Source organism: Pristiophorus japonicus, chromosome 5 (genome assembly GCF_044704955.1).
Source record: "Pristiophorus japonicus isolate sPriJap1 chromosome 5, sPriJap1.hap1, whole genome shotgun sequence".
NCBI lineage: Eukaryota > Metazoa > Chordata > Chondrichthyes > Pristiophoridae > Pristiophorus > Pristiophorus japonicus.
The window spans coordinates 84177438-84204971 of NC_091981.1; the positions used below are offsets into that span (position 1 = coordinate 84177438).

Below are 27534 nucleotides of genomic sequence, written 5' to 3' on the forward strand. Positions count from 1 at the left end.
CATACCATTTGCCTTCTTCACCACCTGCTGTACCTGCATGTCAACTTTCAATGACTAATGAACCATGACACCCAGGTCTCGTTGCACCTCCCCTTTTCCTAATCTGCCGTCATTCAGATAATATTCTGCCTTCTTGTTTTTGCCCCCAAAGTGGATAACCTCACATTTATCCACATTATACTGCATCTGCCATGTATTTCCCTTCTCGCCTAACCTGTCCAAGTCACCCTGCAGCCTCTTAGCGTCCTCCTCACAGCTCACACCGCCACCCAGCTTAGTGTCATCTGCAAACTTGGAGATATTACACTCAATTCCATCATCTAAATCATTAATATATATTGTAAAGAGCTGGGGTCCCATCACTGAGCCCTGCGGCACTCCACTAGTCACTGCTTGCCATTCTGAAAAGGACCTGGTGATCCCGACTCTCTGCTTCCTATTTGCCAACCAGTTCTCTATCCATGTCAGTACATTACCCACAATACCATGTGCTTTGATTTTGCACACCAATCTCTTATGTGGGACCTTGTCAAAAGCCTTTTGAAAATCCAAATCCACCACATCCACTGGTTCTCCCTTGTCCACTCTGCTAGTTACAGCCTCAAAAAATTCCAGAAAATTTGTCAAACATGATTTCCCTTTCATAAATCCATGCTGACTTGGACGGATGCTATCACTGCTTTTCAAATGCGCTGCTATTTCATCCTTAATGATTGATAATGAAAGACATGTAGTACAGCGATTGAGTAGTGGCAATAATTCATGCCGCCAATTGTTGCACTAATTAAAAATACATTGCTAAGGCAACTCGGAAAATCGACTGTTAGTCTCCCAGCCAAAAGTTCCAGTTTTAAATGCTAGCCAAGACAGCTATTACATTTTGGCTACTTTCTGGTTGAGTATTGCTGGCTTTTATTTCACCCACTAGATTGTGACCTTTGGCATTGTCGACAGTTCCTTTGTATGAGGTTGTCAGAGAGCTATCACATCTCACAGTGTGATTCTCCTACTGACTGATACGGAATGGCATTGATGGTGGTCAGTCTTTGCACTTGCCAACTGGAAATAGTGGCTAAAATTCATACAACAAAAGCAAACTGCTGGCTTCATGTATAGATTTCCTTAAATATTTATGGCTATTTCACTGCTCTCAGAACTGTTATCAGGAAGATTTTTAGTCATACAGCATTCCATACTTCCAGAATAACATTGGCCTGGAATTTGCAGTTGGGATGATGGTGAACTGGCAGCGTTCGCTGTCATTCCACCTTTGAAACCAAACTCAACTTTGGGATTTGGTAAAATACTGAAGTTGCAGTCTGTCATTGACAGCTCTGAAATAGGCTGCGCATTCCTCCACACCCCCCCAACCCCCGCCACAAAAATTTTCACCACCCCCACAGAGCCGGCAATCTGTGTAATCAGGGAAACTGATGCAACTTCGACTCTTCTGCAGTAATTACACTGTTAATTTCCATTAAAAGTTAGACCCAAAGGGATTAGGTGCAACTGGGGTTTTCATAGAATCATAGAATCATAGAATCATAGAATCATAGAAGTTTACAGCACGGAAGGAGGCCATTTCGGCCCATCGTATCCATGCCGGCCTTCAAGAGGCTATCCAGCCTAATCCCACATTCCAGCTCTAGGTCCGTAACCCTGCAGGCTACGGCACTTCAGGTGCACATCCAAGTACTTTTTAAATGTGGTGAGGGTTTCTGCCTCTACCACCCTTTCAGGCAGTGAGTTCCAGACCCCCACAACCCTCTGCTTGAAGAAATTTCCCCTCAAATCCCCTCTAAACCTTCTATTATGTATGTAGGCACCTTGGTAATGACTCCACGAGGCAGGGTTATGGTACTTAAACTGTGTAGACTGTAGTCCTTTATTTGCAGGTCCTCGAGTGAGGACACAAGCTGTGAGTTCCCTTTTATACTGGGTTACCTGTAGTGTGCAGGTAACCCTTAGGTCTCCAGCAGCAGCACCGTCTGGTTTACAGGTAAGGTGTGTACAGTGTAAGGTACATTCAGTGTTACAGACATCATATAACAATACAAGCATGCATACATAACTCCTTCTACCAATTACTTTAAAAGTGTATTGACTGTGAAACAAATGTTAAGGGCCTGGAAAACTAATTTTAATCTTCTGCAGTGTGAAATTTGCCCATTTTAATAAAATAAGAACATTTTCAAATATTTTTTTTTAAGTTTGTCTATCATTATTTCAGGTTTTCCTTTTCCCATGTGAGAGCCCCAATCTTTGTTTTGCTCTCTCTAACATTTTTAAAAGTTAGAATTTTAAGAACTTACTCACTTCCTTGTTCGCTGTCTGTGAGAATTCTGCATTTCAATTGGCTGCTTAGACAGCCTGTTGACATCATAGCATCTTGCACGAGGGGATCCCCATGAACTTTCGTTGATTTGAATAGAAGATTGGAAAACCCAAAGTTCTTGACAGAGGAATCGCCGACATCCTTGTGTGAAGCGTACTTCGGGGCCAGCAGCGAATGCCTTTGCTTCGCTGCTGACTGCAAATTCCGGGCCAATGAGTAGTCATTCTTCCCACAAATAGGTAAGGGCTAAAGAGGTCAAAGTGCAAAAGATCTATGTTCCTCACACCACACATTTGGAAAGTATTTAACATTTGGAGGTGCAGATTGATTTTCGTAAAGAGTGGTTTGTGCACCACTGCAGCTGACCTTTACTCTTGACCCCTTGGCTCCTGCCAATCACAGTCAGAACTCAGGGCATGGAACAGAGGTCAACAGCAGGAGCATACATGGCAACTATCTTCCAAGTGGACATTTTTCTCTTGAAAGATTTGCCTTATTCAGCTCATATCTATTTGTAAGTAAATTGTAATTATTGACAGAATGTAGGACAAAGCTTAAAAAGTTATGAGCTAGAAATTCGGTATTGCCCATTTTGAGGCGGTAATCCCGGTTGGTCGGTAAGTGTAGCGCCTTGTGAAAGTTAACGCCATCTACCCCGACATTTGGTTTCAGTGCCCCAAGAGGGAAATGGATCGGTAAATCAATCGTTGCACAATTCCCTTCGGCCAGTGAAGCCGAAAATCATTGTGATAAATTCCCAGAACGAATGTGGATAAGGTGATGGTCGTCAGACGTTCCGGCGCCAGCCGCTTCTTGAAGGGGAAGTAAGATGACTCTGCGCAGGCACAGTTTCACCATCATAGTCTGGTCAGAGTGGCAACATGGCTGAGGGTGTAGTTCGTTAGCGTGCTCACCACTTTTTCAACGTGACCCTGGACGCTTTGAAGGAGGCTGTGGAGAGGCGAAGGGATGTCCTGCAGCCTGAGAGTGGCAGGAGGCCACCGACAAGAGTGTTCAGACATTTGTGGAGGGAGGTGGCACAGCACGTGTCGGCAAGGAGCACGATGCCCAGAACTGCGACACAATGTCGCAAGATGTTGAACAATCCCACTCGGGTCGTCAGGGTGAGTACACTTTCTCTTAACCTTACAATACCATAATGTGAACCTCACTGTTTCACACAATGTACAGTCTGTGAAGTACCTGCTCCTTCACTATGTGTACCAGCCCATGGTCTTCGTTGCTAAAGAGTGCTGCAAAGTTCCATCTCAGTTCAGCAGTCATGGGCCTCCATGCGTAGCTCTCTTTCTTGGTCCCTACTCAGCCCCACCCCTCCTCTTATTACCTTTTCACATTTTATATGCATTTGCAAAACTTTAGGCTTAACCTTAACCTTAGCTGGTAGCCACCAAATCCCACCATTCACACGGCCACTCTGCGCAGCTACTGAGAGTCTAATGGACATCTGCACACTTCCATACAGTAGCTGCTATTCAACTCTGCAAGGCACATGTGGCAGGCGATTAGCTGCACACTTACTCACACCTTCTTCTCTTTGTTATTGCAGGCAAAACTCGCTCACAACAGGCGGCAATAAATGCGGACCGGAGAAGGGGAGCCTGACCTCCATGCCCTCACGGAGGTGGAAGAGCGAGCGTCCGCCCTCATGGGCACACAAGTGGGTGCGGTCGTTGTCGGGCAAGCCGAGCCCCCCTGGTGACAGTGACGGTATGTTTATCCCCTTTCCCTCTTGTATGAGGCGATTTACCCCTGAACCCACACGCCTTTTCCACTTTACATATAAATGTCCCATGTCACCTCCTTCTTCCCTTCCTGCCCCGTCCCCTGCTGCTAACCACACTTCTGTCGCTTTGTGTTTACAGATAATGAGCCAGAAGTGCAACAGCCTGTCCGTGAGGGGTCCACCTCCAATGACGGGGGAGACGAGGAAGAAGGGGATGACAGTTCTGTGCCACTCCGACAGGATCCATCTGCTGCAGACGGTGGGGACACCACCTTGGTGGACGAGCCGATCTTCCTGGGGTTTGACGAACCTGAGGTCCCTGGACCCAGTAACCTGCAGCAACACCCAGCGCAAAGGGAAGCTCAGGGGGCAGCTCCTCGGAGAGTGAGTCGACGCGTGTGTCCTGCTGGGCAGGACTCAGATGTGGACCTGGATTTTGAGGGTATGGCGACAGAATCTCAGTGAATGCACTGCGAGTTTATGGGTGCATTGGCAAGGGTCCCGCAGAGCATGGATGCACTTGCTGTGAGGTTTGGGGAGGCTGCCTCAAGCATTGCCTGTGCCTCTGAGTAATCCATAGAGCACATTCTTGGCAAGTACCAAAGGAAGTTGGAGTCGACGAGTGACCGCGGGGACCCAGAGTTGATGGCACATGTCATGGCTGATTTGGCAGCAGCTATCACAGCACAGGCCGAAGCTACGCAAGGCTTTCATAATGTGATGCAGTCACTGGGTGGTGGCATATCAATTCTCAGTCTGCTGCGTTGCAGACTCAGTCTGCTCTCATGCAGACTCAGATTGATGTCACGCAAGCAATGGCTGCTGCCATCCTCTTTGGATTCCCCACACTCCAACGGGGAACTCATGGTGCCGAAGCAGGCCAGCATCTGTGTTCCAGCCAATTGCTCCGGATGCTGAGGCTCTGCCCCGTGGGAGTGACAGTGTGTCAATGGAAATGGAAGGTGTCGTCCTCTCTCACGATGCCAGCATTCCGGCTCTCACCACTGCCAATCTGCCTTTGTACCTGCAGTGGTCTGCACTCCACCCATCCCAGACTACTGCCGCCCATGCTGAGGTGGTGCAGTCTGCAGCCGGGCATTCGAGGCCCAGAGCTGGGCCAGGGCATCCTGCTAGGCTATCTGCAGTCTCTGCCTCACAGACACAGCAGCCTTCAAGCAGCCTTGCTGCAGGCACTGTGGACACATTAAGGAGGAGCACTTGGCATGGGATTGGGGGAAAAGGGAACGGGTGGGAAATATGTGAGTAAGTCCCAATAAGGACTTTTCTGACCATGGCCAGATGCCCACTTCTTGTAAATATAATTGTACATATTGCTGTTGTTTGATACCTGTTAATTGTGGAAGGGACTTGGCATAATATGGTTCAGGGGAGCTGGTCTTGCATTTCAGTTGGTAGGGCCATTTGTACATATATTCATGAAGTTGCTTGTGTGTTTTGCTGTTTCAAGGGGCATTTGTTATATTCTTTATTAGTTGCTGGTGAAGGGCTACTGCTGTGCTGCTTGAGGGAATACTATTTTTCGATATAATAAAATGTTGATTTGACCGTTTGCATTGCCGTGATGTGTGTTAGTTGAGAATTTCACGGAGCAGCGCCATGAGCCCAGCACATAGCAATGTGACTATGAGGCCCAGTCATCATCTGGTCATTGATTTATCGGAATCAATTCAAGGTAAGGCGCTGACGGCAGCATTGGCATGATGCCTCCTCCATGGTTACTGATTCTCCTCCTCATCATACTCTTCTTCTTCTTCCTCCTGCTGAGGTGAGGCTGCAATCCCCAGTGGCAATGCCTGGCCCTCATGATGGCCAGGTTGTGCATCATGCAGCAGACTACAATGAAGAGCGAGATTAGATCAGGTAAATACCAAAGGCTGCCTCCAGAGCAGTCAAGGCATCGGAAACGCTGCTTTAGCATCCCGATAATCTGCTCTATGAGATAGCCATAAGCTTTTGTTGTACTGGTGCTCAGGATGGGTGTTGGTGTTGTGGAGGGTGTCATGAGCCAGGTGGATAGGCCATAACCTTTGTCGCCGAGCAGCCAGCTCAGCCTTCATGTGGTGGCTGAAAGAATCATGGCACAGTGCTCTCCCGCAAGATGAAAGCACTGCGCTGCCAGGATAGCAGGCATTCACAGCGAGGATGCTCTGCCTGAGGTCACACACCAACTGTAGCGCTTACAGTTGTAGAACGCCTCTGCATTCTAGTGTGGTGCACGCAATGCCACATAGGTGCAATCAATGGTGCCCAGATTCATTGACAAGCCCCCATCCTGGCGAACTCACATGACCATTCCTCCTGTTCTCCCTCATCATGGGAAACTTCATTTTGTCCATTTTCCTGCGGTAGAGAATACCTGTGACCTTGCGAATGCAGCAATGAGCAGCAAATTGCGACATGCTGCAGATGTTCCCTGCTGTAGCCTGGAAGGAGACGGAGGCATAGAAACTGAGCACCAAAATTACCTTCACTGCGACGGACAGCGAAGTCCTAGTCCTAATATCAGCTTCTAGGCCTGGCTGCAGTAAATGGCATAGTTCGGTGATGACCTCCTTGTGGAAGCGCAGCCTTCTAACGCAGATATGTCTGGGTATGATAAGTGCTCCCGATAAACCCGTGGCGGGTAAAGCCTCCTGCCCCAATGTCTACGGGGTCCCCTCATTCATCGCTCCACATTCCCAATTTCCCTTCTCTGTAGATACCGCCTACCAACTGCTTGGAGGCGGCAAAGGTGGCGTGTTAGCACTGCACCCATCTGAATGCACACTGTAACTTTGAAGACAATCTGTCTCAACAATCCGAGAGATACATGCAATGTGCTCTGTGGAAACATAGCACTCATTGTGACCTCTGAGCAACCTGGTTGCTCATCTCTTTAAATACCCTCCCGGCATCACCCAAAGCAGTTGGGACCGTCTGCTTTCTCTGGCATGTTCAGTGGCTGTAGGTAAGTGAGGCGCATAAATCGAAGTTCATGTCCAGGACGTTAGCGGGGCATTGCATGCGTACTGACGTCTGGCTCGCGTCAGATGGCGAGGCAATAATTGTTAGCGCCGTCGGTTTTGGGGCGGTAATAGCGGCAGGGCGGTAAAATTTGTGCCCGGGATCAGTTTGTGCCTCAGTCATCAAAATTGGGCAGCTGGGCCCTGAGTCTGGCTGCAGCGCTAAGGGAGGCGTTGTACACCTCTCTTAGGGCATTAGCATGGGAAAATCCCGAGCTAAAGAGCTGGCCCAGGAATGCTCCGAAAGACACCTGGGGTGAAAAAAAATCCTGAAACCGCCCCCTCTACAAAACACTCCCAATACATAGCCCACGCCACCACAACATAAATCGCAAAGAAAATTAAAAGAAAAAACAGTCACACTTACCTTATGACGGGTTTACTTACCTCTCTGCAGTCGGTATAGGTTGGTCCTTTCCGTTTTCCCAGGCGGTCACTGCAGGGTGCGCTGTGGGGTGTACGAGTCGGGTGGGAGTCAAAATCGCGGCGGTGTCGCAATCAGGAGCATTGCACACTGGCGCAGCTCTTCCGGGCGGTACTGCTCCGTGCTGCCGCAAAACCGGCACCGAAAACCCCCGCAGGGTGCTGGAGGCTGACCGCCCACTCAGAAGACCTAACCGCCGCCATTGCCGCCCTTTTGGGGTGAAAAATGGAGCACAAAGGACCAGAAAATCCAGCCCCATGACTAGACTAGGGCCTGCATGAATGTTGCACAAACATTTCAGCTATGCTGAAGTTCTTTCACTGGTGTGAGAGGCCACAATAACTCACTCATGCCTGCAGTTCTCGTGAGTTATGAATCTTTCACACTCATGAAAGAATAACTAACTCACTGTCACCGGTGCAATATTCTACATATATTTTCATCTAGTTTAGTTTAAGACAACATAGTGTAGTACAGATCTTCAAGATTTTTTCAATGCTGATATGAAAGCCAATGGAAAAGAAGAGAGAGTCTGTTCCCACCGATGCATGCTACATTCAGGACCTAGATAAAAGAAATCATAAATCCCCTTTGGCTTTAATGACACTGTAAACTGAGGTAGATAGATTGTAAATTATTTGTACCTTTGATCCCAGAATGCATTTGTTACAAAAAGGACAGCAATGGCACTAATGCAGCAAAACAATTGCTTCTGTTAAATAAATGTCAAACACTGAATGTTTCATTTCACCTAATTGTTTTTAACACCTTGTAATTGCCTCACTAATAATATCACTAATGGCTCACCACTATCAACCACCAATGGTAAGCCCTAGATTTAATTAGGAAAATATGACTGCGACATTTCAACTCTTAAACTGTTCAACTGTTTTTGCAAGCCCCCTTTCAAAATGTGTAGGCATGATTTTAATTAACTTTGTAAAAAAATATGCTGAAAAATGTGTACCAAAGGAGAAAAATAATTCTGCAATGTTTAAATCTTGCGAGTGCATAGTATAATCGGATTAAGACACACTGCAGCCAGTATTCTCAAAGCTACACTAAGGACAGGAAATACCAGTTGTCACTATGCAGGCCTGAAGGATTGATTCTAACCCTTAACTGTGCAAACACAGCTCTTCGGCTATTAACATTTTATAAAGCTGAGGTCACACTTCACTTGAGAAATTTGTATTTTAACATATTCCATTTCTAAAATGCACTTCTGCCACAGCATCCCAAGGAAAGGATTAGGAACAGCTTTTGGAGTGCAGCTCAAAATGGATAGTATTATAAGAGGCAAAAAGAAGGCCTGAAAAAACTATTAAGTAACAAGAGGAAAGAGAAGTATCCTCCACCACATCTGGTTGCGGTGTAGGGTCAGGCAATAATCAATAATGAAATGGGTAGCTCCCCGTTTGCACATACTTCACAGTGAGTGTCAGCCCAGAGATCTTTCACAGGGATTAATAGCCACACTTTGGCTTTCACAGCAATAGAGTGCTTTTCACGTCAAGGTTTTCTCCAGTGACTTATGAGAGCTAAGTGCATTTTCTGATTGGCTGGAACCAATAGAGCAGTACACCCTAGACATGGAGCAGATTGTCCAATGTGACCCAAAATATCCCCAAGTTGCTCTTTATATTTCAACTTCTATTCCTTTAGCCTGTTATTTTAGATCATCCGGGTTTATGTCTGCATTTTATCATTGCTTAAGCAGACATTTTTTGTGGGTTTTACAATAACTCAGTATGATCTTATATTGCTGTAGACCATAGTACAAATTATCAATTATTAATTCCTCACTTATGTTGGCCATTATATTTCCTTTAGAAAAAAAAATGATCAAAATGACTTTTTGATTTTTGAGCTGGAGGGTTTCTGTCTGGAAATGTAAATACCTACAAAATGTTTGATTGAAGGTCAGTACTAGAGGGATTGGGTGTTAACATCACTTATGTCAAGAGGGAAGTAGTTTCGCGATTATTTATATTATTATACACAGAATGTGCTTTTTTATATAATGAAATCACCTGCATGTATTTATTAATCATTATTTGGGACTTGTGCATCAGAGGACTGCTTTGCCAGACTATCCTGTGTACAGTAATTTGTCGTTTATTATAAACTCAAAAATCAGGTTTGAAATTGCTACAGGCATTGTCATTGTTATTGAGCTTTTTTCTATCGAGGCCTCGATTAATTTGATCCTGGTCGGTACAGTTTTCATTTACAGACCGAACAACTGCTTATTCCTTGCTCTCTCTTTGCTGATTAAACAGTAAGGATTGGACACACATTGAATCTATTAAAACTGGAGAGGTGAACTTTGTTCACAAACTGAAGCCAAGCAGCAACTAATATTCTTGATGGAGTGTTATGTCATTACATATAAACATGGTAAATAACTGGGAGGGAGCTACATAGCTGTAATTCACTTGAGAGCTTCTGTAGATGTCATAAACTATGAAAGCCGAGCTGGAATGCTTTGTAAATATAGAGAACCCAATGATCGAATTATCCCCACCTCAGATATTTATTGTTTTTTTTTTGTGCTGGAGATTTAGAAAACATAAATAATGCGTATTTTTCCTTCCATGTGTGGTAATGGATTTACTGTTGCTTGGTAATGCTAAAATTCCACTGCTGCCCAGTTCCATAATTTTCCCTTCTACTGGATAGAAATGGCAAATATAAATTTAAATATATTCATTCCTGCACCCCTAAATATTAATTGTGGTGGTGGCATTTCCTTTGACTGTTACTAGGGTGCAGGACTAGCTGCTGGAGAAGTATGTGGACCATGCTATTTTTAAGAGCAAGATTGAAGAAAAATAGCGATGCCTGTATGCCTGGGTTCCATTACTGTTTCCAATTATTTGGTTGCCAAGAATATAATCCAGCTAGAGAGACTGGTAGGACTGGTGGCTGTGGCCCCATTACTCTTCATGGTAGCATATTCAGGAAAAGGTGAAAAATCAGCTGACCAGTTACTGCACAGTCTTACATCATCATCATAGGCAGTCCCTCAGAATCGAGGAAGACTTGCTTCCACTCTTAGCATGAGTCCTTAGGTGGCTATACAGGCCAATACGAGAACCACAGATTCTGTCACAGGTGGGACAGATAGTCGTTGAGGGAAAGGGTGTGCAGGGAGCCTGGTTTGCCGAACGCTCCTTCCGCTGCCTGTGCTTGATTTCTGCATGCTCTCGGCGACGATACTCGAGGAGCTCAGCGCCCTCCGAATGTACTTCCTCCACTTAGGGCGGTCTATGGCCAGGGACTCCCAGGTGTCAGTGGGGATGTCGCACTTTATCACGGAGGCTTTGAGGGTGTCCTTGTAATGTTTCCTCTGCCCGCCTTTGGCTCGTTTGCCGTGGACGAGTTCCAAGTAGAGCGCTTGCTTTGGGAGTCTCGTGTTTGGCATGTGAACTATGTGGCCTGCCCAGCTGATCAAGTGTGGTCAGTGCTTCAATGCTGGGGATGTTGGTCTGGTTGAGGACGCTAATGTTTGTGCGTCTCTCCTCCCAGGGGATTTGCAGGATCTTGCGGAGACATCGCTGGTGGTATTTCTCCAGCGACTTGAGGTGTCTACTGTACATGGTCCACGTCTCTGAGCCATACAGGAGGGCGGATATTACTACGGTCCTGTAGACCATGAGCTTGGTGACAATTTTGAGGGACTGGTTGTCAAACACTCTTTTCCTCAGGCGGCCGAAGGCTGCACTGGTGCACTGGAGGCAGTGTTGTATCTTGTCGTCAATGCCTGCTCTTGTTGATAGGAGGCTCCCGAGATAGGGGTATTGGTCCATGTTGTCCAGGGCCACGCCGTGGATCTTGATGTCTGGGGGGCAGTGCTGTGCGGCGAGGACAGGCTGGTGGAGGACCTTTGTCTTACTAATGTTTAGCGTAAGGCCCATGCTTTCATACGCCTCGGTAAATACGTCGACTATGTCCTGGAGTTCAGCCTCTGTGTGTGCACAGACACAGGTGTCATCCGTGTACTGTAGCTCGATGACAGTGGTTGGAGTGGTCTTGGACCTGGCCTGGAGACAGTGAAGGTTGAACAGGTTCCCACTGGTTCTGTAGTTTAGTTCCACTCCAGCGGGGAGCTTATCAACTGTGAGGTGGAGCATGGCAGCGAGGAAGATTGAGAAGAGGGTTGGGGCAATGATGCAGCCCTGCTTGACCCCGGTCCGGATGTGAATTGGGTCTGTGATGGATCTGTTGGTAAGGATCACGGCCTGCATGTCGTCATGGAGCAGGCGGGGGATGGCAATTTCGTCCCCATCCGGGGCACAACGGACATGATTTTTGCAGCGCGACAGCTGCAGGAAAAATGCAGGGAACAGCGCCAGCCCTTATACATGGCCTTCTTCGACCTTAAATTCTTACATGCCACCTTGGAGACTGACATGTACTGCTGATTCCATCTGGCAATAGCTCCTGATTTTTGGTGTTCATGTTTGGAGGGGGAAGACATTGGATCCACCTAATAAGTGGGAACTGTTAAAGCTACCATCAAGTGAAGAAAGACATTGGTAGTGACATAATCCTCTTCACAGGTAATAGAAATTAGAAAAACCTGGCCGAGATGTTTCCTTCACTCTTACCTTTGGGCGTCCTTATTATGATACTGAGGTGGATATGGCATAACACAGGAGAATGGTTACAGAAGATACTTGTGACATTTGACTAAAGCTATATGGTATCGTGTGACAGGTACAGTGGCCTGATAAGGTCACTTCAATAGGGTTTCACCTCTTTTTAAAATAGTATATAGTATATGTTATGGAATTATTTTTTTCTGGCTTTTGATAAGGACACAAATAACCTAAATTAAGCAAGATTCAAATTTCCGTGACTTGATGGTTTTATTTGGAACACTGCAGTCAACTTACAGTGATTATTAGGGAACTGAAATGCTTCCACTGGTGCTTGTATCTATAAAAATACATTTGTTAATCCTCTTTTCACCCAGAATGAGAACGTTTTATCTCTTCCAAAGTATGTTTCCACATGAAACTTCTCCAGCTATAGCCACAATGAACTAAAAGTTCCCACCTGTTTTACAATTGACTTCTTCTGTGCATTGTACAGTATTTTGATATGACTCGGTTACGTGCATGTGCAAAACATTTGATGCAACATTATAACAGAACATAACTTCTCTCTTGTTTTCTGCTCTTTTTGCTTCTAAGTGTTTTATTCTTGTTTTCCTTTTCTACTTTCTTCCCTCCTTGCTCACTCCATTTATCTTTACATTTCATTTCCCTTTCCTTTCCTCTATTTATATCAGGTCCCTGAGTAAAATTGCTGACTTTCTGGGGGAACAATTGCTCTGGTTTCTATGGGTTAGAAATTGAACTTTTGGCTATAGTCTATTTTTTCGGCATTTTTGCGCAAAAATACCATTACAAATACCGCTATTTTTTAAAGGGGTAAAATGGGCAACAAAATGCGACCGACGGTAAAAATCAGTATTGCACGAGGATTCGCAGTGGAAACTGCGGTCCTTGCCAACTTTAGTTCGAGGCCGATTACCGCTAAAAAGACAGGCCCTGGGAGGGGGGAAAACACACAAAAAAAAAGCAAAAAACAAAAAATCAAAAATCACAAAACATTTACAAGACCCTTAGCTAAATAATCACTGCAAAAGAAGGAAACAATAAAAACTTTAACTTACTTTTTTGCAGGTCTTCATACTTGCCGCTGTTTCTGGGGCTGCAATGCAGCTTTTTACCGGGCGTTTTTTTTTCACACAGAGTACGGGTGCGCCGAACAGCCAATTTAAAGTGGTATCGCATTTTTTGGCGTTGCACGACGGCGGTCCGCCTTTCAGTGGTATTGCAAAACTGCCGGCGCACAACTTTGCCCAATTTAGGTGAGCACCTTTTATCGTCAAAAAAGGTGAAATATCACCGAAAAAATGGGTGCAAGGCTGGCCAATTTCTAGCCCATGTGTAGTAAAACTGTAGCCATTTATCATGTTTCTATAGATATTGACTAGAAAAATTATTTTCCCTGTGACATAATACATTGTACACATGAAGTGGGCACTGAGATTCTCAGAGAATCTTGGTGCACATTTTAGTAGTGTACTGATATCTGGGAAAGCAAACAGAAAGGGAAACCATGAGAAATGATTTCCATAATCACATTATGGTGCAGCGGAGCTGAGCCTCTGTAGAACATTGGAATCACTGTGCAGGTGGGAATAATGTGGCTGCTATTAGTATTTATATATTTGCTGTGCTGGACTTCAGAACTACAGTTGCTAAAGAGCTTGTGGAATGTACAGAATTATTAGAATTTCATTCACAAATTTCTGATTGTAAGTGAGGTTTACTTTTGTCTAGAAATGAAAGTAAGAGCTGTGGAATTGATATGCACTGCCAAGACGTTGCTGTCACAAAGTAGACCATATATTAGTGTAGCAGCTAAGATTCTTAGTTTAACTGAATACACTTTGATGTGTACTTTGAAGTTGAGTAATTTCCTCATATTTGCAGTATCAGGCTTTCACTGTCACTAGTAGCAAAAATGCTCAACACTGATAGTTGGCATTCAAATATTTGACATTTGAACATTCAACATGATAACATATAATGTTCAAATGCCCAGGAAACACGTCTCATGCCCTGATCAGTGCAATATTAAATATAATGTTGTGAGCAGCACAGGCACGATGGGCCAAATGACCTCCTTCTGTGCTGCATGATTCTATGATCATGGTTTGATGTAGTAACTGCTAAATGTTGCTGAGAGAGACACATGGGCTGAATTTTCAGGCCTCCCATCTGTCGGAAACAAACTAATAGTGACCTGAAAATGTAAGAACTTTACACTCCATCCAGCATCAGCTAGTGGCTGGGCTGAAGAGGACCTGAAAGGCAAGTTGCATGTTACTTTTGTGGGACTGGGATGAGTAGGAATGCTCCTCCACACATCACAAATCCAGCTTGAGCCTATGCTGCTCCACTTCCCTTCCACCCCGCACGCATACCTACCTTCTTCGGGTTCGGACTGCCCGCTATTGCAGCGGGCTGTCTGGGAGTGCTCAAACTCTGGCTACTGCTTGCCCTCCGATATAAATCAGGCTTGGTCTGCAAAATGAATCAGGCCTCAAGCCGGGACAACCAGCCAGCTGATCAACATGTTCCGCTGGCCAGTTGCTCGAAGTCTGGTCAGGGAGGAGGAATCTATCCCATGGAGTATAACAGAATAAAGGGTGAAATTTAAGTAATTACATGAGTAAAAGTTGAAAGAAAGAGTAACTGCAGACAAAGGTTAGAGCCTTTAAAGAGATAAATTATCTATGTTTAGCCAAATGCTCTCAAACCTACTTGCTGTAAATTGTTAGGTCTCCATTGGGGCTAGATACAAATATTGTGCTCTGTATAATGACACATTCCCAATATACCAGGAATGTTGGTGAGAAAGGAAAGATGACTTTAAGGTTAATGATTTCACAGCTGAATTACCTCTTTATAACTACCACACAGAGATACAAGAAAAACAATTCTGAAGCTATTACAGCTTTGCAATTGAAATGCATCCAATCTGTAACACTCTGTATTAAATCTGTAACTGTTATGACATCGACACACTATTAAAGCAAAAGTCACATTTCCCTTTGAATGTCAATCAGTGACAGTACATCAGGGAGTCAACATCTTCAGTCTAATTCATTTCTCTACAACCTTCTCTGATTGAAGTTGCAATTTTCTTTATAGCTGCATGCCACAGGTTGGATTTACCAAAGGTCCATCAGCACTTAACAACTTAACAGTGTCAGCTGTGGCTCAGTGGGTAGCATACTCACCTCTAAGTCAGATGGTTGTGGGTTCAGGATCCACTCCAGGGATTTGAGCACATAAATCTAGGCTGACACTCCAATGCAGTGCTGAGGGAGTGCTGCACTGTCGGAGGTGCCATCTTTCAGATGAGACATTAAGCCGAGGTCCCATCTGCTCTCTCAGATGGATGTAAAAGATCCCATGGCACTATTTTGAAGAAAAACAGGGAGTTATCCCTGATGTCCTCGGCAATATTTATCCCTCAATCAACATAACAAAAACAGATTATCTGGTCATTATTGTTATGTATGTAACCCTTGGCAGTCTGTAGCACACCACCACCAGAGAGCTTACCTGTTGGAGTCTCAAGGGATCCCAGCATCCCTTGGGAGCACTGTAAAAAAGCAGGCCTCCCACGCTGTACCATCACTCTGGAGTTTAACTAAAGGAGCTAAGGTCACACTTACTCATTGCATACAGTGCTCAGTTGTGCCCTTTATTATGAGCGTAACAATTGCCGATGAGGTAACGAACAACCACGCAAAAATGCAAAGAACTGTTGGTATCCTGGAGAAATTCGCAGAAGGGGATGATTGGGAGGCCTTCGTGGAGCGACTCGACCAATACTTTGTGGCCAACGAGCTGGAAGGGGACGAGAACGCTGCCAAAACAAGGGCAATCCTCCTTACCATCTGTGGGGAAACAACAACCTATGGTCTCATGAAGAATTTTCTAGCTCCGATGAAACCAACAACCAAATCCTATGAAGAATTGAGTACGCAGGTCCGGGAACACCTAAGTCCGAAGGAAAGCGTTTTGATGGCGAGGTATCAGTTCTACACGTGTCAACGGTCGGAAGGCCAGGAAGTGGCGAGCGACGTCGCCAAACCAAGGCGCCTTGCAGGACATTGCGAATTCGATGGATTCCTTGAACAAATGCTAAGAGACTTTTTTGAGCTTGGCATTGGCCATGAGGTTATCCTTCGCAAACTATTGATTGTTGAAACACCGAATCTGAGCAAAGCCATACGATAGCCCAGGCATTTATGTCCACCAGCAATAGCACCAAACAAATTTCGCGGCATAACGAGGTTTTGGCTAGTACTGTACACAAAGTAACGTCATTTTCAAGCAGGAATGCATATGGCAGAACGTACACGCCAGCAGCTGCATGACCTCAGTTGACCCAGAGTCTGTCATCAATCAATGCAAGACAATTAACATCTTGTTGGTGCTGTGGAGGTGATCATCGGGCCCGTCAATGCCGCTTCAAACACTATGCGTGCAAAGGCTGTAGAACAATGGGACACCTTCAGCGAATGTGCAGTGAGCTGCAAACCCTGCAAACCACTACGTTGCAGAAGAAGATCGATGCATGCTGAATCAGGCTGAACTAGAGACTCGAACTGAGGAGGCAAAAGTGGACGGGGTACACACCTTCACCACGAAATGTCCACCGATCATGTTGAAATGAACAGAATTCCAGTATCCATGGAACTGGACACGGGTGCGAGTCAGTCTATCATGAGCAAAAAGGCTTTCGACAGGCTGTGGAGCAACAAGGCACACAGGCCCAAGCTTAGCCCCATTCACACCAAGCTAAGAACTTACACCAAAGAGCTGATCCCTATTATTGGCAACGTAGAAGTAAAAGTCTCCTATGATGGAGCAGTGCATGAACTCCCACTATGAATTGTGCCAGGAGATGACCCCACACTGTTCGGCAGAAGCTGGCTGGGAAAAATCCGCTGAAACTGGGACGACATCCGAGTGCTATCTTCCATTGACAAAGCCTCATGTGCCCAGGTTCTGAGCAGACTCCCGTCGTTGTTTGAGCCAGGCATTGGAAGTTTCTCGGGGGCGAAGGTGCAGATCCACTTGGTTCCCGGTACACGACCTATCCACCACAAGGCACGGGCGGTATCATATATGATGCGAGAGAAAGTGGAAATTGAGCTGGACAGGCTGCAGCGCGAAGGCATCATCGCGCCGGTGGAGTTCAACGAGTGGGCCAGTCCGATTGTTCCGGTTCTCAAAGGCAACGGCACGGTCAGAATTTGTGGGGTCTATAAAGTGACGATTAACCGTTTTTCGCTACAGGACCAGTACCCGCTACCCAAGCCAGATGACCTATTTGTGACCCTGGCTGGAGGAAAGACGTTCACCAAGTTGGACCTGACCTCGGCTGACATGACGCAGGAGCTGGAGGAATCTTCGAAAGACCTCACCTGCATCAACACACACAAAGGTCTGTTCATCTATAACAGATGTCCGTTTGGGATTCGTTTGGCCGCAGCAATTTTCCAACGGAACATGGAGAGCCCGCTAAAGTCGGTTCCACTCACTGTGGTTTTCCAGGACGACATACTGGTCACAGGTCGGGTCACCATTGAACACTTGAAGAATCTGGAAGAGGTTCTAAGTCGGCTAGATCACATGGGGCTCAGGTTGAAATGCTCGAAGTGTGTTTTCCTGGCACCAGAGGTCGAGTTCTTAGGGAGAAGAATCATGGCAGATGGCATCAGACCCACCGACGCCAAGACAGAGGCCATCAAAAACACGCCGAGACCACAGAACGTGATGGAGCTGCGGTCGTTCCTGGGACTCCTCAATTATTTTGGTAATTTCCTACCCGGGTTAAGCACCTTGCTAGAACCCCTACATGTGCTACTGCGCAAGGGAGACAACTGGGTATGGGGGAAATCATAAGAGGCTGCTTTTAAGAAAGCCAGATATCTGGTATGTTCCAACAAACTGCTTGTTCTGTATAACCCATGTAAATGATTAGTGCTAGCTTGCGATACGTCGTCATACAGGGTCGGGTGTGTGTTACAATAGGCCAACGAACCGGGAACATTGCAACTGGTCACCTATGCATCCAGGAGTTTGTCCAAGGCCGAAAGGGCTTACAGCATGATTGAAAAAGAAGCTCTGGCGTGCATTTATGGGGTTAAAAAAATGCACCAGTATCTGTTTGGTCTCAAGTTTGAGCTAGAAACTGACCATAAGCTGCTCATATCGCTATTCTCAGAGAGCAAAGGGATTAACACCAATGACCATCTCAGTTCAACTCCAGCCTTGGGTGAGTATTCAGAGTCTGTTGTGATTGGTGGCTGGGTGGCTGACCTGGTGGGAGTGACAATGGCCATGTCAGGGATTGAAAGTCCATTTTCATTGAACATGTCAGTGATTGAAAGTCCTGATTCAGTGATGACCACTGAGTCCTCTGATGACTGGGGGTAGGTTGGTTGGTCGTCGATTGTCTCTTCCTCCGACTGTTCTGGTTCATCTGTGTGCCGCAGCTTTGTCTGATCCATATGTTTCCTGCATATTTGCCCATTTTTGAGCTTGACAATAAATACTCTGTTGCCCTTCTTGGCCATGACAGTACCAGCGATCCAACTGGGACCCTGACCATAATTCAGAACATATACTGGATCATTTAGAGAAATATCACGTGACACAGCTGTGCAATCGTAATACCCTTGCTGACTTTGTCTTCTATATTCAACATGATTATTTAGGTCAGACAAGAGATAGCTTGGTCTTAAGACCTCTCTTCATCATTAGTTCAGCAGGTGAGACCCCGGTAAGTGTGTGTGGTCTTGTCCTGTAACTAAGCAGTATGCATGACAGGCGGGTCTGCAGTGACCCTTGGGTTACTCGCTTCATACTCTGCTTTATGATTTAGACAGCACATTCTGCTTGCTCATTGGATGCAGGTTTGAACGGTGCTGACCTTACATGTTTGATACCATTGAGTTTTATGAAATCTTGAAACTCCTGACTGATGAAGCACGATCCGTTGTCGCTAACAATGATGTCAGGCAGACCATGAGTCGCGAACATGACGCTGAGACTCTCAATGGTAGCTGTGGATGTGCTGGATGACATGATTATACACTCTATCCACTTCGAATATGCATCCACCACAACTAAAAACATCTTCCCCAGGAAGGGACCTGCAAAGTCTACGTGGATCCTGGACCATGGTCTCGACAGCCACGGCCACAGATTCAGCGGCGATTCCACTGGTGCTTTGCTGAACTGCATGCAAGTGTTGCACTGAAGCACACATGATTCCAGATCAGAGTCAATTCCCGGCCGCCATACATGAGACCTGGCAATGGCTTTAATCATTACAATGCCGGAATGTGTGCTATGTAGCTCACGTACCAATTTCTCTCTTCCTTTCTTGGGCATAACAACACGATTACCCTACTGTATACAATCCGACTGAATAGACAGTTCGTCTTTGCAATGAATGTAAGGTTTGGTCTCCTCGCACATTTGCTTGGGTATGGCAGAACAATCACCTTTGAGGATGCAACTCCTCGCCACAGATAAAACCGGGTTCTGGCTAGTCCAGGTCATAACTTCTTGAGACGTGACAGGGGTTCCTTCACTCTTAAAAGCATCCATAACTAACAATAGGTCTGCCAGTTGTGGTGTTTCCACCACCAGTGTGGGCAATGGCAGACGGCTCAAAGCATCAGCACAATTCTTGTGCCAGGTCTATGGCGAATGACATAATCATAAGTAGATAATGTCAGCACCCACCTCTGGATGCGGGATGAGGCCTTGCTATTGATACCTTTATTTTCAGAGAACAGGGAAATGAACGGCTTGTGATCTGTCTCCAGTTCAAACTGTTACGTCTGTAAACACTACCAATGTGTAAGACTTGCCACCAAGAGGTGCCCTTTGGGGGAGACCCAAGGGTCACCTGCACACCCTGGGCAAACATGTATAAAAGACAGACTACCATGCTGCCTCCTCACTCTGGAGTTGCAATAAAGAGACCAAGGTCACAGCAGTTTGAGCTTAAGATGTACAGTCTTGTGGAGTTATTCTAAACATAACAATTGGCGACAAGTATCGGATCACGAACTTTCCCGCAGTTATGGTTGCTGTGGTATTCTTGAGAGATTTGTTGAGAGTGATGAATTGGAAGCCTTCGTTGAGCATCTTGACCAGTACTTCTTGGTCAACGAGCTGGAAACCGCGGTCAAGCGGAGGGCGATTCTCCTCACTGTTTGCGGGTCCACAATATATGGCCTCATCAAAAATCTACTAGCACTGACGAAACCAAAGGAGAACACCTCAAGCTGAAGGTGAGCATCTTGATGGCCAGGTATCGCTTTTATACGCACCACCGCTCCGAGGGCCAGGACGTGGCGAGCTATGTCGCTAACTTAAGACACCTTGCGGGACTGTGCATATTTGCTGGATTTTTTGGGGAAGTGTTCTGGGACTTTTTCATGCTTGGAATCGGCCATGAAGTCATTCTTCACAAACCGCTGACTATGGAATCCCTAGATCTGAGCAAGGCCATCAAGATAGCCCGGGCTTTTATGTCCACGAACGATAACACTAAACAGATATCATTGCAGCATCGGAACTCACCGGCAAGTACTGTGCATAAAATAATGCCTTCAGCAGACAGAACTGCACATGGCAGGGTTTACACGCCCGCAGAGGCCAGACCTAGGATGACTCAGAGCCCGCCTTGGGCGTGAATGCGAATCCATTAGTACCATGTTGGCGCTGCGGGGGTAATCATCAAGCCCATCAATGTCGATTCAAGCACTACGTGTGCAAGGGCTGTGGAACAATGGGGCACCTTGAGCGAATACACAGACGTGCTGCGACTCACCACGTGGCAGAGTCCGCAGAAGATGAGCGATCCGGCGCGGATCACGCTGAACGACTAAGAGAGGCAGCTCAACCCAAGGCTGAAGAGGAAGTGTATGGGGTGCACACCTTCACCACCAAAAGCCCTCCGATAATATTAAAAGTCAAATTAAACGGCATTCCAGATTGAGAACACTTCCCCCAAAAATCCAACAAATATGCACAGTCCCGCAAGGTGTCTTAAGTTGGCGACATAGCTCGCCACGTCCTGGCCCTCGGAGGGGTGGTGCGTATAAAAGCAATACCTGGCCATCCTTCAGCTTGAGGTCTTCTCCTTTGGTTTCGTCGGTGCTAGCAGATTTTTGATGAGGCCTTATATCGTGGACCCGCAAACAGTGAGGAGAATCGCCCTCCGCTTGACTGCAGTTTCCAGCTCGTTGACCAAGAAGTACTGGTCAAGATGTTCAACGAAGGCTTCCAAATCATCACTCTCAACAAATCTCTTAATGAACTCGGGGGCGAGTCAGTCAATAATGAGCCAGAAGGCTTTTGAGAAATTGTGGGGCAACAAGGCACAAAGGCCAAAACTAAGCCCGATCCACACCAAGCTGCGCACTTACATTCATACCAGACATTGGAAGTGTGGCAGTGAAGGTATCGTACGATGGAGCTGTGCATGATTTACCACTATGGATTGTACCAGGCGATGGCCCAATGCTGATCGGCAGAAGCTGGCAAGGAAAGATCCGATGGAACTGGGATGACATCAAAGCACTGTCTTCAGAGGATGTCGCCTCGTGCGCCCAAGTGCTAAACAAATTCCTGTCGTTATTTGAGCCAGACATCGGCAACTTCAAAGATGCCAAGGTGCAGATCCATCTAGTCCCTGATGCACGACCCGTTCATCACAAGACCCAAGCGGTTCCATACATGATGCGAGAGAAAGTCGAGATCGAGCTGGACAGACTTCAACGAGAGGGGTTCATATCACCAGTCGAATTCAATGAGTGGGCTAGCCCAATTGTTCCGGTGTTGAAGAGCGACGGGACGGTCAGAATCTGCGGGGACTACAAGGTAATGATCAACTGAGTCTCGTTACAGTCCCAGTACTCACTATCCAAAGCAGATGTTTGCAACACTAGCAGGGGGGATGTCGCTCACTAAGCTGGATCTAACCTCTGCTTAAATGACATAGGAGCTGGCTGAACCTTCAAAAAAATTGACATGCATCAACACGCACAGAGGACTGTTCATATACCACAGATGCCCCTTTGGGATTTGCTCGGCGGCGACCATCTTCCAGAGGAACATGGTGAGTCTGCTGAAATCGGTTTCCGTGCACCGTGGTGTTTCAAGACGACATCTTGAACACCGGCCGCAACGCCACCGAACACTTGCACAACCTGGAAGAGGTTCTCAAGCGACTGGACAGAGTGGGACTCAGGCTGAAACGTTCCAAGTGTGTTTTCCTGGCATCAAGAGGTTGAATGTCTGGGGAGAAAGATTGCGGTGGATGGCATCAGACCCACGGACTCCAAGATGGAGGCCATCAAGAATGCACCCAGACCACAGAATGTGATGGAGCTGCGTTCGTTCCTGGGACTCCTCAACTATTTTGGTAACTTTCTACCAGGGTTGAGCACTTTGTTGGAACCATTGCATTTATTGCTACGCAAGGATGACGACTGGGCTTGGGGTAAATCTCATGAGACAGCCTTTAACAAGGCCAGAAACCTGCTATGTTCCAACAAGTTACTTGTATTGTATGACCCATGTAAACATTTAATACTAGCTTGTGATGTATCTTCTTACGGGGTTGGTTGTGTGTTACAGCAAGCCAATGGGTCAGGCAAACTGTAATCGGTTGCATATGCATCCAGAAGCTTAGCTAAGGCTGAAAGAGCCTACAGTATGGTTGAGAAAGAAGCATTAGCATGCGTATACAGGGTTAAGAAAATGCACCAATATTGATTTGGGCTCCGGTTCGAACTCGTAACCGACCACAAGCCGCTCATTTCATTGTTCTCAGAAAGCAAAGGTATTAACACCAATGCTTCGTCCCGCATCCAAAGATGGGCACTAACATTATCTGCGTATGATTATGTAATCCGCCACAGATCAGGCACGGAGAACTGTGCGGATGCCCTCAGTCGGCTACCATTGCCCACCACCGGGGTGGAAATGGCGCAACCCGCAGACTTGCTACTTGCAATGGATGCTTTTGAGAGCAAGGGGTCACCCGTGATGAAAGCTATTGCCAGGTCGCACATTTGGTGGCCCGGAATTGGAGTCATGTGTACACCAATGTAATGCTCTCAGTTGAGCAACGCACTTCGGGAGGCCCCACTGAGTCTGTGGTCATGGCCTTCCAAACCGTGGTCAAAGGTCCACGTAGATTTCGCTGGCCCCTTTCTGGGAAAGATGGTCCTAGTAGCAGTGGACGCTTACTCTAAATGGATTGAATGGATAATAATATCGTCATGTACATCCACTGCCACCATTGAAAGCCTCTGGGCCATGTTCGCCACCCATGGTTTGCCCGATGTCCTTGTTAGTGACAATGGACCATGCTTCACCAGCTCGGAATTCAACGAGTTCATGAACTGCAATGCATCAAGCATGTCAGGTCTGCACTGTTTAAGCCTGCATCCAATGGTCAAAGGGAATGGGCAGTCCAAACCATCAAACAGAGCTTGAAAGCATGACTGACGGCTCCCTGCAGACCCGGCTATCTCGGATTCTGCTCAGCTACTGCACGCGACCCCACTCACTTACCGGGATTCCCCCTGCAGAATTGCTAATGAAGAGAGCACTCAAAACCAGGCTCTCCTTAGTCCACCCGGATCTCAATGATCATGTAGAAACCCAGCGTCACCAGCATAACATGTACCACGATCACGCAGTGTATCACGTGACATTGAGGTCAATGACCCTGTGTTTGTTCTAAATTATGGTCATGGTCCCAAATGTGTTGCTGGCACTGTGTTAGACAAGGAGGGGAATAGAGTGTTTGTTGTCAAATATTTGAATGGACAAACACGCAGAAAGAACTTGGATCAGACCAACTGCGGATCACTGACAACCAAGAACAGTTTGTGTTCCTAACACAGATGAGGCTGCACACAGGGAGGTTAAAGTAACAGTGACCTCAGTCTTTAATAAGACACTCCAGAGTGAGGAACAGGCCTTAGGGGCTGGCTTATATACAGTGCTCCCAAGGGATGCTGGGATCCCTTGAGACTTCAGGGGATGAGCACCCTGCTGGGGAGTCGAGCAGTTCGAGCAGTCAGTCGAGGAGGCGGGAGCTCGGAGCAGCGCGAGTCCGGGGTCGGCGAGAGGCCTATAAAGGCCAGCGGGAGTCGAGCAGTTCGAGCAGTCAGTCGAGGAGGCGGGAGCTCGGAGCAGCGCGAGTCCGGGGTCGGCGAGAGGCCTATAAAGGCCAGCGGGAGTCGAGCAGTTCGAGCAGTCAGTCGAGGAGGCGGGAGCTCGGAGCAGCACGAGTCCGGGGTCGGCGAGAGGCCTATAAAGGCCAGCGGGAGTCGAGTAGTTCGAGCAGTCATTCGAGGAGGCGGGAGCTCGGAGCAGCGCGAGTCCGGGGTCGGCGAGAGGCGTGCCGGTGCAGCTACAGGGAGAAGGCAAAGATACAAAGGTGACGTCACAGCCTAGGGGGTAAGTGATTGGCTGGTGATTGGTGAGTAGTTTTTCTTTTTCTTCTTATATTGGTCAGTAACTTTTAACATTGTTATTACCAGTTTAAGTGTATCTAAGGGTTAAGACATGGCAGGAGAGCTCGGTCGGGTGTTATGCTCCTCCTGTACCATGTGGGAACTCAGGGACACTTCCGGTGTCCCTGACGACTACGTGTGCGGGAAGTGTGTCCACCTCCGGCTCCTGACGGTCCGCGTTGCGGAATTGGAGCTGAGGGTGGATTTACTCTGGAGCATCCACGATGCTGAGAATGACGTGAGTATCACGTGTAGTGAGTTGGTCTTACCGCAGGGAAAGGGTCCACAGCCAGATAGGGAATGGAAGACCAGCAGGAAGAGTAGTGCAAGGAAGGTAGTGCAGGGGTCCCCTGTGGTCATCCCCCTGCAAAACAGATACACCGCTTTGGGTACTGTTGAGGGGAATGACTCATCAGAGGAGGGCAGCAGCAGCCAAGTTCATGGCACCGTGGCTGGCTCTGCTGCACAGGAGGGCAAGAAAAAGAGTGGGAGAGCGATAGTGATAGGGGATTCAATTGTGAGGGGAATAGATAGGCGTTTCTGCGGCCGCAACTGAGACTCCAGGATGGTATGTTGCCTCCCTGGTGCAAGGGTCAAGGATGTCTCGGAGCGGGTGCAGGACATTCTGAAATGGGAGGGAGAACAGCCAGTTGTCGTGGTGCACATTGGTACCAACGACATAGGTAAAAAAAGAGATGAGGTCCTACGAAACGAATTTAAGGAGCTAGGAGCTAAATTAAAAAGTAGGACCTCAAAAGTAGTAATCTCGGGATTGCTACCAGTGCCACGTGATAGGCAGAGTAGGAATCGCAGGATAGCGCAGATGAATACGTGGCTTGAGCAGTGGTGCAGCAGGGAGGGATTCAAATTCCTGGGGCATTGGGACCGGTTCTGGGGGAGGTGGGACCAGTACAAACCGGACGGTCTGCACCTGGGCAGGACCGGAACCAATGTCCTAGGAGGAGTGTTTGCTAGTGCTGTTGGGGAGGATTTAAACTAATATGGCAGGGGGATGGGAACCAATGCAGGGAGACAGAGGGAAACAAAAAGAAGACAAAAGCAAAAGACAGAAAGGAGATGAGGAAAAGTGGAGGGCAGAGAAACCCAAGGCAAAGAACAAAAAGGGCCACTGTACAGCAAAATTCTAAAAGGACAAAGGGTGTTAATAAAACAAGCCTGAAGGCTTTGTGTCTTAATGCAAGGAGTATCCGCAATAAGGTGGATGAATTAATTGTGCAAATAGATGTTAACAAATATGATGTGATTGGGATTACGGAGACGTGGCTCCAGGATGATCAGGGCTGGGAACTCAACATTCAGGGGTATTCAACATTCAGGAAGGATAGAATAAAAGGAAAAGGAGGTGGGGTAGCATTGCTGGTTAAAGAGGAGATTAATGCAATAGTTAGGAAAGACATTAGCTTGGATGATGTGGAATCTATATGGGTAGAGCTGCAGAACACCAAAGGGCAAAAAACGTTAGTAGGAGTTGTGTACAGACCTCCAAACAGTAATAGGGATGTTGGGGAGGGCATCAAACAGGAAATTAGGGGTGCATGCAATAAAGGTGCAGCAGTTATAATGGGTGACTTTAATATGCACATAGATTGGGCTAGCCAAACTGGAAGCAATACGGTGGAGGAGGATTTCCTGGAGTGCATAAGGGATGGTTTTCTAGACCAATATGTTGAGGAACCAACTAGGGGGGAGGCCATCTTAGACTGGGTGTTGTGTAATGAGAGAGGATTAATTAGCAATCTCATTGTGCGAGGCCCCTTGGGGAAGAGTGACCATAATATGGTGGAATTCTGCATTAGGATGGAGAATGAAACAGTAATTTCAGAGACCATGGTCCAGAACTTAAAGAAGGGTAACTTTGAAGGTATGAGGCGTGAATTGGCTAGGATAGATTGGCGAATGATACTTAGGGGGTTGACTGTGGATGGGCAATGGCAGACATTTAGAGACCGCATGGATGAATTACAACAATTGTACATTCCTGTCTGGCGTAAAAATAAAAAAGGGAAGGTGGCTCAACCGTGGCTATCTAGGGAAATCAGGGATAGTATTAAAGCCAAGGAAGTGGCATACAAATTGGCCAGAAATAGCAGCGAACCTGGGGACTGGGAGAAATTTAGAACTCAGCAGAGGAGGACAAAGGGTTTGATTAGGGCAGGGAAAATGGAGTACGAGAAGAAGCTTGCAGGGAACATTAACGCGGATTGCAAAAGTTTCTATAGGTATGTAAAGAGAAAAAGGTTGGTGAAGACAAACGTAGGTCCCCTGCAGTCAGAATCAGGGGAAGTCATAACGGGGAACAAAGAAATGGCAGACCAATTGAACAAGTACTTTGGTTCGGTATTCACTAAGGAGGATACAAACAACCTTCCGGATATAAAAGGGGTCAGAGGGTCTAGTAAGGAGGGGGAACTGAGGGAAATCTTTATTAGTCGGGAAATTGTGTTGGGGAAATTGATGGGATTGAAGGCCGATAAATCCCCAGGGCCTGATGGACTGCATCCTAGAGTACTTAAGGAGGTGGCCTTGGAAATAGTGGATGCATTGACAGTCATTTTCCAACATTCCATTGACTCTGGATCAGTTCCTATGGAGTGGAGGGTAGCCAATGTAACCCCACTTTTTAAAAAAAGGAGGGAGAGAGAAAACAGGGAATTATAGACCGGTCAGCCTGACCTCAGTAGTGGGTAAAATGATGGAATCAATTATTAAGGATGTCATAGCAGTGCATCTGGAAAATTGTGACATGATAGGTCCAAGTCAGCATGGATTTGTGAAAGGGAAATCATGCTTGACAAATCTTCTGGAATTTTTTGAGGATGTTTCCAGTAA

General features: G+C 46.7%; 1 long non-coding RNA gene across 2 annotated transcripts in view; it reads right to left on the reverse strand.

Annotated features, from left to right (window-relative positions):
- Window positions 1–13281, reverse strand: part of LOC139263839 (uncharacterized) — a 138160-nt gene extending 124879 nt beyond the window's left edge. For both annotated transcript variants that reach the window (XR_011593222.1, XR_011593223.1), the window contains exon 1: window positions 13213–13281. This is a non-coding gene — a long non-coding RNA (uncharacterized lncRNA). The remainder of the gene's footprint in view (window positions 1–13212) is intronic.
- Between the last annotated feature and the right edge of the window lie 14253 nt (window positions 13282–27534).